The 17,880-nt window shown below is 41.6% G+C and overlaps 1 pseudogene; it reads right to left on the bottom strand.

The window, feature by feature from the left end:
• Window positions 1-11,812: 11,812 nt before the first annotated feature.
• On the bottom strand, window positions 11,813-13,115 carry LOC136468991 (uncharacterized; annotated as a pseudogene).
• Window positions 13,116-17,880: the final 4,765 nt, after the last annotated feature.

Here is a 17,880-nt window from a genome sequence, read left to right on the forward strand (position 1 = left end):
GCCCCATAGGAGGAGAAGGAGATTGTGGTCATCTCCGATGATGAGGTGGAACCCTTGATCGAGGAAGATGAGGAGTGGATGGCTACCCCAACTCCTACACTAGCACCTGCTCCTACTCCAGCTGTTGCACCTATCTATGCTGTTGCAGCTGCACCAACGGAGTCATCAGCTACTTCACCAACACCTGTGCCACCCCCAGCTGTCCCTATGGTGGATGAGGAGATGGGCTAGACATGCAAATACTACTTCAAGCAGGCCCCGGAGATGGCCTACTACCACACCCTCCTTACTCAGGTGCTAGATGACTACTACACTGATTTGCACGCCTCCATCAACTATCACTGTGCAGAGTACCAGCACCCAATGGAGGCAACTTTTTGGAAGGTAGAGCTGGTTGTCACCACCTGGAACGACATAAAGAATGGACATGAGGTGGAGACTGTCCATAGTGCCACTGCCAGACGGGCTCAAGCATTGGATGGCATGGAAGATGTAGCGTAGGACGCTTATATCTACTACCATGGTCGTCGTTTTGAGGCCATGAAGGAGGATCGTTTTAGATTCCTTCCTTGCAATGACCATGAGGGTAATTGGCAGGTCCTAGCACCACCAGAAAGTGATCCAACTCTAGAAGCAATAGTGTGACATGTCCATGCCATGTAGGGGGTAGATGAAGAAGTCAAGGGAGAGTTACGTGCATCGCAGAGGGCTGAGAGGCATCTCCGAAAGCAGGTTGACGAACTGCGTGCTCAACTTGGGCTGCCACCGATCTATAAGAAGAAGCCCCGGTCGTTCACCATGATTGACACAGCCCCATAGGTGTTTGATGCCTTGTTTAAAGCTATGACATTGTTAGTTCATGTGTCATGTCTAGTCTTGTTTTGTCTTGTGAACTTTAGTGGTTAGATGTTTTTAATTATGAACTTGGATGATTTGGAGTTTGTTTGATTGCTGAAGGTTTGTGGTCCTGTCCACAAATTCCATAGGTTTGAACCTTAAGTTTAGATGAGGTCTTAATGCAGATGGGTTACTTTATCATATCTCTGTTGTGCTATTTTCTGGAGCAGTCTGTGTTCTTTATCTTGTATCTCGAGATCTAGGCTGCCAAAAATTCTGAAATTTTTGTGGAGATATCTAGACTTCTATATCTTTCAAATGTCTTTGGAATCACGTTGATATCTATTCAGATTTGTGAGATCTAGCTGTCACAAGTTGATGATTCTGCGCCGTCTGGAACTCATAACAGATTCGGTTTAGCTCTATTTTTGACCATGTGTATATCAGAATCTGTAAAGGTGTTCTAAACAAAAGTTGTAGCTGATCTCAGAATCTGTAAAAGTGTTCTAAATAAAAGTTGTAGCTGATCTCCTAAGATTTCTAACCATTCTTGGTACACCTCTGTTGGGTCTCTAAAACTCAAGTTATGACAGATTTACTGAACTGCTGTATTTGAACCTTGTCCAGAAAATTCTCAGCGTTGTTCTTTATCTTTTATAAGTTCTATATAATTTGGAAATCTCTAAAATTTTGCACATTTGCTTGGAAAGTAGATGGCCGCAAGAGGAGGAAGAGGCAGAGGCCGTGGTCATGGTCGTGGTGCTCCCATGAATCCACCACCACCGCCACCAGTGACTATGGAGCAATTGATGGGAATGCAAGCACAATTGATGCAAGCTATGATGCAACGCTTGGATAACGAACCTACAAGAGGACCACCACCTGTTTAGGTTAGAGACAAGTGTGGAGAATTCATGAAGGGTCGCCCTTCGATGTTCACCCATGCCTCAAACCCCTTGGAGGCAGACGATTGGTTGCGTGCTGTGGAAAGGCAACTTAACATAGCACAATGCAATGATCTTGAGAAGGTGTTGTATGCTTCTGGTGAACTCTAGGGAGCAGCTCAGGATTGGTGGGAGTCTTTTTAGTATGGATGCCCCCAACGATGCCGCTGTTATCACATGGCGGGAATTCAAGGACAATTTCTGGTCATATCATATCCTCGATGGACTAGTGGAGTTGAAGTAGGAGGAATTCAGGTCCCTTAAGCAAGGATCCATGTCTGTGGCAGAATATCGTGACAAGTTTGCTCAACTATCACGCTATGCTCCAAATGATATAGCTAAGGATAGTGAGAAGCAATGCCGCTTCCTCAAGGGACTTTATGATGGCCTACAGCTCTAGCTTATGTCCAACACATACCCTAACTTTTAGTCATTGGTGAACCACGCTATTGTGATTGACAATAAGTGCAAGAAGATGGAAGCCAAGAAGAGAAGGCTTCAAGGGCAAGCTTCTGGAAGCAACACCCGTCCGCGTGCCTATCCCTAGCAGGGTTTTCAGCAGAGGAATCAAGGACCATCTAACTAGGGAAACCATGGTCAATATCCTCAGCATAACCAGTTCCAGCAACGCCCTTAGTATCAGCAATAGTTTGGTAATCAACATCCCCAACAACAGACCGGCAATCCGGCATCACACCAGGGAATGCCCAATAATGCTCCTATGGAGAGTGGTGCACCCAATAACCCTAACGCATGCTACCGCTATGGAGAAGTAGGTCATTATGCTCATCAGTGTCCAAAGAAGCAGAACCAGCAAGCTCCACAGAACCAGAATGGCAATCCGAGGTTCAACGCCCGACCACCTCACACTGCAAAGTGAACTATGTGTCATCTGATACAGCTCAAGAGACACCCAAGGTCATGTTGAGTACGTTCAGTGTCAACTCTATCTCTGCTATAGTACTTTTTGATTCAGGTGCTTTGCATTCATTTATTTCCCAAGCTTTTGTTAGAATGCATAGCATACCTTTATGTGCCATGAAAAACCCTATACTAGTAAATTCACCGAGAGGTAGCATGCTAGCTTCTTGTTGGAGTCCCTCAGCTAGCATTTCCTTAAGGGGGGTAGACTTCAAAGTGAAACCTATTGTGTTGAGAACAGTAGGAATTGATCTTATTCTGGGTATGGATTGGATGAAACAACACCAGGCAGTGATTCAGTGTTAGGAGAGATCTGTTGTTGTGACATCACCCAATGGAGATTGAATCTGTGTAGAAGTGGTAGTGCAGGCTCAGCCAACACTGTGAACCAGCTAGATGGTGATGCCAATAAACAAGATCGTGTTGTGGAGGAGTTCCTGGATGTTTTCCCCGATGACTTGCCAGGTATGCCACCTAACCGTGACATTGAATTCATTATTGAATTATTACCTAGAACTGCACCAATAGCTAAACATCCATATAGAATGGGGGTTAACGAATTAGAAGAGCTTAAGAAACAACTAAAAGAGTTGCAAGAAAAATGTTTCATACGCCCTAGTTCTTCCCCATGGGGGCACCTGTGATCTTTGTGGATAAGAAGGATGGTACCCAACGGATGTGTGTGGATTACCATTCACTTAATGAGGTTACTATCAAGAATAAATACCCTTTGCCAAGGATTGATGATTTGTTTGATCAGTTGAGAGATGCCTATGTGTTCTCCAAGATTGATCTCCGCTCAGGTTACCATCAGCTAAAGATTCGAAACTCGGACATACCCAAGACAACATTCACTACATGGTATGGCTTGTATAAGTATACCATTATGTCTTTTGGATTGACCAATGCACCTACATACTTTATGTATCCGATGAATAAGGTGTTCATGGAGTTTTTTGATAAATTTGTGGTGGTATTCATTGATGACATACTGATATTCTCCAAGACTGAAGAAGAACATGCTGAACATATAAGGTCGGTCTTGCAAAAGCTTAGAGAACATAAGTTGTACGCTAAGCGAAGCAAGTGTGAGTTTTGGTTGAAGAAGGTCTCTTTTCTAGGTCATGTTTTCTCCAATGGTGGAATAGCAGTGGATCCAGGCAAAGTGCAAGATGTATTGAATTGGAAACCACCAACCAATGTAAGTGAGATTTGTAGCTTTTTGGGATTGGCTGGATACTACAGGAGGTTCATTGAAGGTTTTTCCAAGCTTGCTAAGCCTATGATAGCTCTATTAGAAAAGAATGCTAAATTTGCATGGTCTGATAAATGCCAGGCAAACTTTGATGAGCTAAAAAAGAGATTGACTACAGCTCCAGTATTGATTTTGCTAGATTTAAGCAAGAACTTCTCTATATATTGTGATGCATCTCGTCTGGGTCTTGGATGTGTTCTTATGCAAGAAGGAAGGGTGGTGGCATATGCATCTAGACAATTGAGGAAGCATGAGTTGAACTACCCTACACATGACTTGGAATTGACAGCTATGGTTCATGCTTTAAAAATTTGGAGACATTATCTAATTGGGCATAAGAGTGATATCTATACGGATCATAAGAGTTTGAAGTATATCTTTACCCAGTCAGATATAAATCTAAGACAATGTCGTTAGTTAGAATTGATCAAAGATTATGAGTTGGATGTGCATTATCATCTGGGAAAAGCAAATGTCATAGCTGATGCACTTAGCAGGAAGAGTTATGCCAATGGACTTCGGATGGCATTTATGCCAGCAGAGTTGTGTGCTGAAATAGAGAATCTCAACTTGAGCTTTGTCACTAATGCAATGAAATTGGTGATAGATCCCACCTTGGAGCAAGAGATACGCAAAGGTCAATTGGAGGATGAAAAACTTAAGGAGATAGCGAAGAATATAGTGCTTGGAAAGGCACCAAGATTCAAGATGGATGAGAATGGTACTCTTTGGTTCAGGAAAAGGATATGTGTACCTAAAGTGAAGGCTATCCGTGATGCAGTTCTGCAAGAGGCACATGAGTCTGCTTATTCTATATATCCCAGAAGTACCAAGATGTATTTGGATCTCAAAGAGAAGTATTGGTGGTATAGTATGAAGAGAGATGTGGCAGAGTATGTGGCTTTGTGTGACACTTGTCAAAGGGTGAAAGCTAAGCATCAAAGACCTATAGGGTTGCTACAACCAATGAAGATTCCTGAATGGAAATGGGAAGAAGTTGGTATGGTTTTATCATAGGTTTGCCCCGCACTCAAAGAGGTTATGATTCAATATGGGTAATAGTAGATTGACTCACCAAGGTTGCTCACTTTCTACCAGTTAAGACTACCTATATAGGTGCAAGGCTAGCAGAGTTGTACATGGAAAGGATAGTGTGCTTACATGGTGTTCCCAAGAAAATTGTGTTTGATAGAGGCACTCAGTTTACGTCGCAATTCTAGCAAAAAGTACATAGTTCTTTGGGGACAAAATTGAATTTCAGTTCTGCTTACCACCCACAAACTGATGGATAGACTGAAAGAATCAACTAGATTTTGGAAGATATGTTGAGAGCTTGTGCACTACAATATGGTACAAGCTGGGATAAGAGTTTGCCATATGCTGAGTTCTCATACAACAATAGTTACCAAAAGAGTCTCAAGATGTCACCTTTTGAGGCGCTGTATGGGCGTAAATGTAGAATGCCTTTGTTCTGGAATCAGACTGGTGAGACTCAAGTGTTTGGAACCGATGTCCTTAGAGATGCAGAAGAACAGGTGAGAATGATTAGAGACAACTTGAGAGTGGCTCAGCCCCAACAGAAGAGTTATACTGATACTCGCAGAAGAGAGCTGACCTTTGAAGTTGGAGATTATGTGTACTTAAAGGTGTCACCAATGAGAAGTGTGAAAAGATTCAATATGAAGGGAAAGTTGGCACCGAGGTATATTGGACCTTTCAAGATCCTAGAGAGACATGGAGAAGTAGCCTATCAGTTGGAACTGCCTGAGAGTTTGTCAGGTGTGCACGATATGTTTCATGTTTCTCAATTAAAGAAGTGTTTACGAGTACTAGAAGAGCAAATTCCTTTAGAAGAACTTGCTGTTAAGGAAGATCTCACATATGAAGAGTATCCGATAAAGATCTTGGAGATGGCAGAAAGAGTTACAAGGAGCCAAGTTATAAAAATGTGCAAGGTACAGTGGAATCGGTATACAGAGGATGAGGCTACTTGGTAAAGAGAAGAGGATTTGCGAAAGTCATATCCACAACTGTTTGAGTAAGCAATTATCTGAATCTCGAGAACAAGATTCATCTTAAGGGGGTAGAATTGTAACACCCTAAAATTTGCATTTTTTTAAATAGTTAAATTTGATTTATTTATGCAATTATGTGTGCATTAAAATATAGGAAAATAATAATTTTTGTGAAATTAAAATCAATCATAAGGATAGATACATGTTGATGCATTCATGCTGCAGCATTTTATTTAATATGTTGAGTGGTTTTGATTTAAACTCAAAAAGATTCAAAAATCAGTTGAAAATGAATTTGGAAATTTGATTTGGAAAAAGAAAAGGAAATTCTTTTCCCTCCCCCTCCCTTCCTCATTTTCGGCCTGCTGGCCCATTTCCCCCGCTGACCCACTCGCCTCCCTTCCTTCCCCTTCTTCCCTTTTTCTTCCTGGTCTAGCCCACTCGAGCAGGCAACCGTTGCCCACCCCTCACTCCTCTCTGTCGCTGACCATCGGGTCCACCTATCAGCGCCGTCACCCACCTCCCGCATCTCGCACGGTCATGGCGCAACCACCGCCCGCGCCCACCTCGCATCGTGGGAGCGCCTCCTCCCATGCCTAGCCTATATAAAGGGGAGCTCAGACCCCATTGCCGCCTCCCTGCTACCTCCCCCGCTCCACTCTCGCACTCGCCCGAGCGCGCGGAAGCCGCAATCGTTGCACAGAGAAGTGCCAAGATCCACCGAGCTCAGAAACCACCATCCCCGAGCCACCTTCATCTTCATTTTCATCCGCAGTGAGACCCCCTTGTTCCCCTCCTTCTCCCCATGCCTTTAATTTCGTGTTTCATGGCCTCTAGGGCCTAATTCGCGTGCGCCTAGGACCTTCGTGTCGCCGGCCATGGCGACCACCCCGCTGATCATGTCCTCTGGCTCCCTCAGTTCATCGAACCATGGCCCAAAGTCCTTGTTTCTCACTCATCGATGACCTCCTCGCCGTCGGCCATGGAGCCCTGCCGTGTCGGCACTGTTTTTGGCCACCGGTTTTCTCTCTCTTCCGCTTTCTCCTAATCCAAGCCGTCCATCTTTGATCCAATGGCCCAGGATGGCTGATACCCCTTCATGGGCCATTTTGCTAAAGAGACCCCCAAGTTTTGCTAATTTGAACCCACAATCCTTGGCCGGTTTAAATATCCTAGATTTAATTTTATTTAAATTCGAAAATAGTTCATTCTATTTACAGAAATGCCACTGCATTGTTTTGCTTATAAATCATCGTTTTAGCTCCGAATCGACCCGTTCAAATTTCGTTAGGTTTGTAATTAAGTTCTCTACATGTTAATACTACTGTCAAACATGTTTGCAACATTTAAATTTTGAGGTTAGATTTAATTAAATAAGTTGCTATAGGAAACCCTGTTTAATTCATAACTTTTGTGTTTTAGCTCTGTTTTTCTTGAACTTCGCGTCTACGTGATCATAGAAAGACGTAGATTCTTTTAAAGAACCTTTTTATCTTGTTTTTATGCCCTGGTGTACTGTTTTTAATCCTATAATTGTTTGCTTTGCATGAATGCCTTTGGAATGCTTGTATGTTGCTTTGTGGTTGAGTTCAGATGGTGAGGAGAACGTTGGAGACCAAGAGTTTTTTGACGACCAACAGGAGCAGCCCGAGTTCATTGAGCAAGGCAAGTATAGCATGGGATCTACCTTGATGTCCTATTCACCATTTATTAATTTCTCGTTTGCATGTGTCTGATTTTGATACCCGTAAGGACATCCTAGTGATTGAGTATCCTGTTTCCTTGTCTCCTACGGGTTATATGCATATGAGTAGTTTGCTAGTGCTCAATGTAACTATACATGATCCAAATAATGAATAATGGTTCTATAGAACGAAAAGGTAAAATTTGTTTTTAAACAACTGAATTATAGGGCAAAGGAGCAAATGACTTTTGATCATGATGATCTTGGCCCTCCATAAGGACTTATCTGTCGGTAAAAGCTGGGACTGATAGTGCAACCGTGAGGGTCACATGGCTCTAACTTTAGCTTAGTAATAGGACCTTTTCTAGCTTGTTAGAGGTTACCTTTATGGCGCAAAAGGGGCTTGCCACGTTGGATATAGGATGGCCTCTGTTCCTATGTGTATAGCCACGATGGAAATGTGCCATAGGAAGGGGGGTTCCTACATCTGCCTGCCGAGGAAACCTAGCGGCCGTAACTTGTTAGAGAAATCTATGAAAATGCTTCAACGTGTACCCCGCCCGCTCACCTTGGCAGTGTTATGGGAGTAATTAACCCGGGCATATGGGAAACACGACTCACGGTGAATATGCACAACCTCTGTAGAGTGTTACAAACTATTATAACAGCAGTGCTCATGGTCACGAGTGGCCCAAAAAACTCACAGAATAAATAGTTATTTATTGTTGTTCATTTATGATGTTCTACGATGATAATATGATTCAATTAATTCTGATATCTGATTTGTGGGTTTAATTGGGGCTTAAGCATAACTTGATAATAGTTGATGATAAAATCTTGACTTACTAAAAGAGCTAACCATAGTAAACCAGAGTCATCCTTTTTGAGCTTTCATAACCCAATATTATATTGGTAAGTACGGGAAGTACTTACGCTTGTCTACTTTCAATATTTGGACAAAAAATTCCAGATGGGTAACAGATGTCAACGGACATGAGGAGTTTCTAGAGGACTTTTAGGTTTGTGGTCAACTAGTTGACCGTCCCTGTGTTGGAGCTACCATGAGAGAGCTACCTTTTTATTTTCCGCTGTGTTGTGTAAGACTATGTGATGGTATTAATCGTGATGTAAGATACACTGTGATGATACTTTTTGTAATTTGTCAACTTATGTGTGTGACTGATCCCTGGGCACACATGAGTTTTATGCATTCAATTTTATCCTTAAAATTGGGTGTGACAATATTCGAACACTATACCCATGTAGATAGTTTCTTATCTTTATCTGATTATGATTGACTTTCGTTATAGATTATTATATATGTTTTTCTGTCCTAATTCATAGTTTTCCCCTTACATTGTGACTCTATGAGTGTTTGACATGAGTTTAGTTGGGAGCTTCTCTCATTTCTTCATACTCCAACCATAGATACTTTATTATCTTTATTTGTTGGGATGGACTTTATTAATTTACAATTATAATTACATGATGCATTGCACCTCCAAGCGTGTGGTTGATATGTATTAGTTAAAACTCTATTTCATATTTTCATACTTTAATACAATACTCATATAGATATATACATTCTTATCTTTATTCATTGAGAACTTGAGATAGATTTTAGTTACCGATTACTTTATATGCTTTCTCCTTTTAACTTTGAATCGCGCCTTCATGCATGCATATTTAATATAAGTTTTGTTGGAACCTTAGCTTAAACCATATGTTTTTGCCATGGAAAGTGTCATGATCAGTTTTTTTGCATACATGTATACATGTTCAACATGGTGACATACATCATGCAGTGTATACATACTTTGAATTATTTTTTCCATATTAACAATAGAAATGAGTAATTCCATAGAGGCATATATAGAAACAATTTGGGATATTTCATAATGCCATATGTATCTAATTTGGTGTTAGAGGTTACTTTAGCTTATTCTTAATTAATAATGCAGAGGTGGTCTTACGTAATCTAGATGCAAGTTTGGGGTTAATTATTTTTATAACTTAAGTTAGTTTTTCTATATTAACAAAGATAAAAGTGAGTAAAGTTAGAAGCATATAGTAGTACTTTTGGATATTTTGGGGTAGGGGAGATGTGGTGTGTGTGTGGGGGGGGGGGGGTTGGTTTCCTTTTGACTATTTCTATAATGGTAGATGTGAGATTTTAGAAAATATAGTGAGATGACAATATGTTTCTAATGGTAGAGTCAACTGAACACATGGCCACATGTTTCTAATTTTTGTGTTAATTTTAGGATTTATCTTTTTCTAGCACGTCTTATGAGGAATATTGATGGGGACTTCTTTTAGAAAAAGCTTCAATTAGTATAATGAGCAATGGTAATATTGTTCTTTTCACTTGTGTTCCAATGTCATACTTATAGAACTAGCTCACAACTATATCAAATAAAGTGTTTTGATGGACAGTTTAGCAATAAATAAGTCATTCATAGTTTTTATTAACTAGCTTACGCACATTAATTATTTAATTAGCAATGCACATGCTATATAACCCAAACGTAAGTAAATTTTAAATTCAGCTAGAGTACATACATGGATTGTACAAAGAGAACGCTGAAGTACAAGTCTATGGTATGATTATTGCTGTACACTGTTGCAGCTTTGCATGTGTTTCTCCATTGGTGCTATTGCGTTCTTATCCCTACTTTGACGTCCAATTATGATTTTACCCCTGCTTTTGTCATCGTTGCGATTTTACCCCTATTTTTTAAAACAAAGCTTAAGTTTACCCCTACTCCGGGAACAACAGGTAACGGTGTCAAATGGGCTCAGTAAGGACAAGTTTGCCCATGCGAAATTGCCCCTACTTATCTGAATATATTGTGATTTTACCCATGTTTTTTTAAAAATTTGGCAGCATCATTGCACAACTTGTTACATATGATTCCACACAGCATGCAAATATAGATAGATAATATCACATCAAATAAAAGTGTAGCAAAAGTATCCATACAGTACCAAGCCTCATCCAACATACAAGTCCAACAAAAGCGGTAGCTAATAGTGAGATATTACATGTTCAGTGCCATACATCACATTCATGCATCTATTCCTAACAATGCAGCCAACCTCCCTCCTCATCATCTTCGTCTTCCTTCTGTTCTAGCCCCTTATGCTCCTTCTGTTCTAGGTCCTACACTTGCACTTCCTCTTCCCCTTCCCCTTCCCCTTACTTGCATTTGCACTTGCACTTCACATGAATGGAGAAAAATGGTTCAGTAAACAAGTTGATTAAATAAGCATGAGTAAAGAAGCAAAAAATACAAATGAGCATGACTCACATTGATGCTTGTAAAGATGATTCATTTTGAGAAGATAAGTGATTCCTCTTTTGACTAGCAGTTGGACCTCCTTGGCAATGCTTCGCTATATGGCCTAGTTCATTACATTCAGAACATGGTCACCTTTTCTTACTGGTGGTGGCCTCATCATAGGACTTGATCCTAGAATTTCTTAGTCTTCCGGGTTTCCTTCTCAGTTTAGGCTTCTTGATTTTATAGCCCAAATCAACATGTGGCCAATTATCCTTGGATGTCATTGGATTGAAAGAACATGCATATGCCTTTTTTAACCGATCAACAGAGAAGTATTCATGCACAAAGTCATCCATTCATACTTCTCTACTAATCTTAAAATGAAAGCTAAAGCATGGGTGCAGGGCTTTCCAGTTACTTGCCAAGCCCTACAAGGACATGTTTTTTGTCCTAAGTTGATTGTGTACTTGAATCTATTCATAGTTACTTCAGCTGTTACAGCGCCACATATCAATACCTCGTGGCCCTTGATACTCTTGGCTTTAGCATTTAGAGCATTGGTCACAACTGGAATGATTGTGCTTGATATTTTACTAGCAATCTTGGTTCTCAAAATAAATTTCTCAATGATTATTTGTCTTATCTTGTCATGCATATCCACAATTTGAAAATCCTTGGTTTTGGACACCCAACTATTAAAGCTTTCAGAGAGGTTATTATTGATGTAATCTACCTTGCATTCTTCCCCAAATTTGCTTCTACTCCACACAAGTGGATGGTTGTCATCCAACCAGGATAGTGCACTAGGATCCTTCTCAATGTTTCACATGAAGTACTTGAATTTGTCATTTGTGAAGCTCTTTGGCAGCTGCTCACATATTCTTACCATAAAGCTCACCACTGTACCCATTCTTCTTCATGTTCTTCCACAAGTGCCTCATGCATTCTCTATGTTCCACTCCTAGGTACACATCATGTACAACCACCTCAATTCCTTTGCCCGCATCTATACTAATGACCAAGCCTGTAGGAGTACCAAAAGCCTTCTTTAAGTTATTCACAAACCAAGTCCAACTTTCCATAGACTCAGTCTCAATCACACCATAAGCCACTAGAAATAAGCAGTTCTAACCATCCACCGCAACAGCTGCTGCTAACTGACCCCTTCCCCTTCTAGTCAAGTGTGTGGCATCCATGGCAATGTAAGGCCTACATCCTTGTAAGAACCCATCAATGCATGGTTTAAGAGCAACAAAGAACCTACTGAAACACAAATCAGCATTGTCATCTTCTTCAGTGTCTATGTCAATGACGCTGCAAGGTACTACTCTTAGAAGCTTAGCTTGATAACTTGGTAGCAAGTTATAACTATTAGCCAACTTCCCATATATGATGTCCATTGCCCTTAGCTTGCCTCTGAAAACTCTATCATATGGAACTTCTATTGAGTACTTCTTCTTGAGCCTATCTTCCAACTCCTTTGGTCTCATTTCAGGGTCTTCCCGCAACAAATCGACTTGGAGGCCATTGTTTCACCACAATTGTTGCAGGACCCACAAGTATGCTTTGGACCACTAGTCTTAACCTGTAATAAAAAAATAGCAAGAAAAGAACCATTTTATTAGTAAATTGCTACACACTAATACTTCTTACTTGATGTTGAATGTTACAAAAAATTGAAATTACCTTACAACCAATGTGTTTTTTACTTGTAGATGCAAAAAACTTCCACTTGCAACCCTGATCTGCTCTCTTGCATATGGCTCTAAATCTACTCTTGCCCTTTTTCACAATCTCAAAAGCATGATCATTCAAGATGGCATGATGTGTAACTGCAGACTTGCACTGATCCACGTCTAGGAACACCACATTTACATCAATATATGGATTATCAACATCATATGAGAAGGGTGGAGGGTCATATTCATCATCATCAATAACAACTTCACCATCAGGATTAAACTTAGGGTCAGAGCAATCGTCACAAGAATCAGAGGATGCATCCAAGTCACTATCATAGCTGCTATCACTTGCTGCCACAAGTGAATCAGTGTCAGAATATATGCCCTCCTCATCAACTCCTACACCCTCATCATCATGTGTGCCTTTTGCTTTGGATTTGGTGGCTCTCTTTTTTGTTTGTGGATGTGGCTCTCTCAGCAGTGTTTGTCTCATTGGTGGGCACTCTATTCCTTACAGAAGGGTGGCACCTACATTTTGTTGGTGAATATTGCAATGGACCCTCAAAATCATTAATTTGGGCATTAATGTACACCTATCCCTTATCTTTATTGAGTTCAAACCACTCAATCAATTGCTCATCCATTTTAATCTCAATAGAAGTTCCTCTAGAAATTTCATCCAATGCATGCCACAAAGTTATGTACTATTTTGAACCCCACATGTAGTGCTTAGCTATGAAATTAGCTAGCTATAGTAGGTCAAAGCTATGCATGTCAACAACTTGAGTAGGCAAGGTTCTACCCTATAGCCATGATTTTGGTACCCCATCAGGCAAACTGAAAAATGACATAACTAACAACAAGGCTCATATCCATGTGATTTGGCCTACAAATCACATCATCGAATACACAGTTAGCTAAATCGCTCTACAAATAGAAACAAATTCTTCCTACAAATCGCTCTACAAACAGAAACTAATTTTCCTACAAACCAAATGATAGGAGCTCCAAATCTTACCTAGTCTCTTCACCAACGTTTGCATAAATCCATCTTGCCAGGGTCGCCGGTCCTATCCTCGCGTGGCATAGCGCCTAGAGGCCTACTCGCTTGGGGCGCCTATCGCCTGGCCGTGCTAGGCCCTGTCCGCTCCTACACCGCTTGGCCGCCCACGCCGCACAGGGCACCTGGCCACCCGTTATGGCAAAACCGTCTAATCTAATGCCCTCCCAAGAGTACTTGTCCTCCATTAGACACTAAGTACCCAAGAGAGTGTACTAAATTATGCCGTTCCATTGAACCAACCCAAAGGGAGAGCTCAAAAATCCACATTTTTTGTCAGGATCGTAAATGAGAGGGTAAAGCTTACAACATTCTTAGCCATTTCTTACATCACTTTATTACAACATTAGGGTACTTAAACAAGTTGAATGCAACAACAGGATTAAAACAGTTTACATGTAAACAAGTTTATACATTTCAAGTTCACAAGTTTTATCTTGTAGCAGAAAATAAACATACGATCGGAGTTACAGCGGAAACAAAGATTAATTTAATAACATGGTGAAATATTAACATAGTGGACATTTATATACCCCAAAACACATGCCCCGCTTGTACCCCAGGCACAAATGGAACCAACTCGTCCTACTCCTATCAAGGGGTCTAGGTCCCCGTCCAAACGTGGACTCCAAGCCTCCAACACCTGTGACCCGGTCTCAGTATGGTGCTCAGACCTCCACCTAATACCCACCCCTAAAGTCAGTCCGGAAAGAGCCAGTACCCATGACAAGAGAGTGATAAGTCTTCCCACTCCCATATGTTTGTTTGTGCTCAGGATAATAGGTCTATGAACTGACTACCATCCACAACAACGGATGATCCTCAATTGATGCAGGCGGAACAAGTGCAATCCAAGCCTCGCTCGAATGCCTAACCAAGTCTAGATCCAAAGTACCATTCTGCCCGGTCTCCAATTAACATCCATATATATTTTAGGGGATAGTATATATAATAATAATATTTTTCCTATCTCTCGTGAGTGATAGGTAATCACTCGACTTCTACCGGATCCTATAGCATAGCAATCTACACGATCCTATCATACTAGTAAGACTCATAGGATAGGGATATATATATATATATATATATATATATATATATATATATATATATATACACACACACACACACACACACAAGTGGGTTTCATTCAACTCCTAAAAACTTAATGCACAAATATGAAATTAAGTGTTGCATAATAGAGGTTATGCACCGAGGCTTGCCTAGGCAAGACGTAACCAAGGATTAGCATTCCACCATTGCGACATGATCACCAAAGCACCACCTTTGCTGCTACTCCGGTCGACTCCACGATCCATCGTTTCCTATTATGATGTTCGCAGATGCAACGCAGAAAACATAATTAACCAACTGCAACCGCAACTCTAAAAACACGACAATGCCTCGCAAGCTAATGGGCTAGCCCTAATGACTAACGTACTAGGCTACGTATCCATGTCATCAAATAAGACCTCATTTTCAGAAAATGTTTTAGTTCTACAACCCTAAGGTGTTTTGGCTTCTTATTGATTAAATTTATATATTTGAACTAGGGTTCATTTAGCTACCTTAGCAAATTAATTATTATGGAGCTACAAAAATTACAGTGAGCATCTAATAATGTTAGGAATTTTCTGTAAAAATTCTAGAGCCAACACTACTACCAATTCCTCACAATAATTCCTACAAGTTGATGTTTTAACAATATTAAGTGCTTCCAATTAATTAGATTACTCTTGAAATTTCCATGAACCATGTGAACAAAATACACTAACAGGTAGATCATGATTTTAGCAACTAAACAAAATTAGTTTCACAATTTTTGGTCAACTACATAAATTTATATTGAATTTACAAGTTTGCCTTAGAAACTAAATTAGAAAAATGCTTTAGGAAAAGGAAAAGGCTGACGGCAACTAATTCGGCCCAAAAGCCTAGCGCAGGGTGTGACTGCGCACGTGTTGCTATGGTCCAGCACAATCCAAGGCCGGAGGAGCCCACGCGACTAGTGCAATTTCAGAACAAACCCTGTCATTTAGACGAATTACGCGTCGCAACGCCTCACTATTCCCTCAGTCTTTGGTTTTGCAAAAAACACCCCCAAAGAAGTTGCTTTCTCATAGAGTCGGTCCTTGATGCCCCCGCACATGATGGCGTGGCCCCAACCATCATTGCGCGCCTTCGCCAGTCAACAGAGTGAAGCACCGGTCAAATGAGCAAGCCGACGAGCACCGTGGAGCAAAACCGAAACCCTGGACAACGATTAGAAGTTAAATGGTGACTCTAGTGCACTGCTCATGCCGACGAACCAACTTCCATGATGGCATGTCCGTTCCGATGAGTCTAAGTGCTAACGAGATGATAGAGATTGCGAGGGACCAGAAGGGGCTTACCATGAGGCCAGCTGCGCAACCGGTTGAGGAGTGCACCCGTAAAGCACGGCGGTGCTTTGAGAGTGGCACCGGTGCATCACCGCACCCACGGTGGGGACCTTGGCCAGAATGACATGAGCACCGGCTAGAGGGGGTCAAAGATGAGCCCAAAAACACCATCAATTGAATCTTTTCCTTTGGTTTAGCACTTACCCCCAACTCTACCAGCTCAGCGGCGCACCTGGCCGGCGGCAAGCAAAACACCGAATTGGCCAACTACAAGGCTCGTCTGCGCCTTAGTGCGGGTCGATTTACTAGCTAGCTTCCAATCCTAGCTGCTAGGGCACTAAATCAAGGTGGGATATCATGGACTGCGTGTTTTTAGCTTGTGAAGCAGCGCGGATCCTTCTACGGCAATGGCAAACGGGCCAGCGGCTTCTAGGCTTGACCAACCTCGGGCGAGGCTATGTTTAATGAGCGAGAGCATCTGCACGGTGTGGCTTAGAGGGAGCATGTCGTGGGGTGCTAGGATGGGACGGCTTGGTCTTGGCAGGGCGCGGACGGTAGCAGCAGAACAACGGTTGCACACTAGGTGGTCACGCGGGGAGGGAAGCGACACCACGTCAAGGAGGCAGCAGCGCGACATGACAGTGGATGCAGGCGGTGACTCGGTGGTAGGAGGATCGAGCAGTTGAGACAGGCACCATGTCGGCCATATGATGACTACTACGGCATTGGCTAGGCCCACACATGGCATGGCCGGCAGTGCGCACATGATGGCCACACAGCAGCAACCCTGCAACTCAGTCCTGGCCTAGAGAGGCAACCGTGGCCAACCCTAGCCCGACACGTGGTCGGTAGCCAGCAAAGCCAGTCACAGGGCATGACCAAGGCCAAGAATGGTCAAGCAGCGACAGCGTGCGTGCATGGTGACTACAGACATTGGCTAAGCAACGACGAGCGGTGACATGCATGGATTTTAAAGCAAAGCAAGCCCTGCTGATTAACTCGATAAGGTTCAACCAATTCCCCGAACCCAAAGTTGGTACTATTGACTAGTTAGTAGACCAACTCAGACATCCAGAGGATGACCGGAGAGAAAGATAAAGATATGCCAAGAAAGGTTCATCATGCCGAACGCCGGTTCACTAACAAAGCGTCAACAACATGGTTACAACATGTTCCAACGAAGTTTGGGGAATTTGTAAGAGCACAACGTGACACCCAACACAACTATGACCTACCCCTTGCCCAAGAGCTTACTTAGATACAACCAACAATACAAGAATATGAAGCTAGTGTTTAAACATTTTAGTTAGAATTTAAATGCCAAAATGACATTTTAAACATAAGTTCATTTTCTTGCCGATTAAATGAAAAGTTCTAGTTTAAATTTTGAACTCGATGTTTGAGCTCCCAAAAACGCTAGTTAACAATATTCACTTCCCAAAAATTAAAGTTGCACTCTTATCTACACTATTTGCTCATCATTTTTACATAAACACTATACACACATTATATGTTGTTTTTGTTTATAGAAATTATTTTTCGTTTCATGTGTGTTTTAACGCGTTAAAATTTGAAAACTTGTTGGGCTATATTTCCTAAGGCCCTAACCTAGGTGCTAAGCAAGTTTGTAACACCAGAGGTGTTACAACCTTCCCCTTAAAAGAATCTTGTATCGAGATTCGAAACAAGAATCAAAAAGGGGAAAATGCGATTACCCTTCATAGATCTGAAATTACACGGAAGATTACACGACTTTAGATACTAAACCACCCAGAGATTTGGAGATACATGATTAAGAGCAACCTAGTACAACCAAG

The sequence above is a fragment of the Miscanthus floridulus genome, chromosome 8 (assembly GCF_019320115.1).
Source record: "Miscanthus floridulus cultivar M001 chromosome 8, ASM1932011v1, whole genome shotgun sequence".
NCBI classification, from domain to species: domain Eukaryota; kingdom Viridiplantae; phylum Streptophyta; class Magnoliopsida; order Poales; family Poaceae; genus Miscanthus; species Miscanthus floridulus.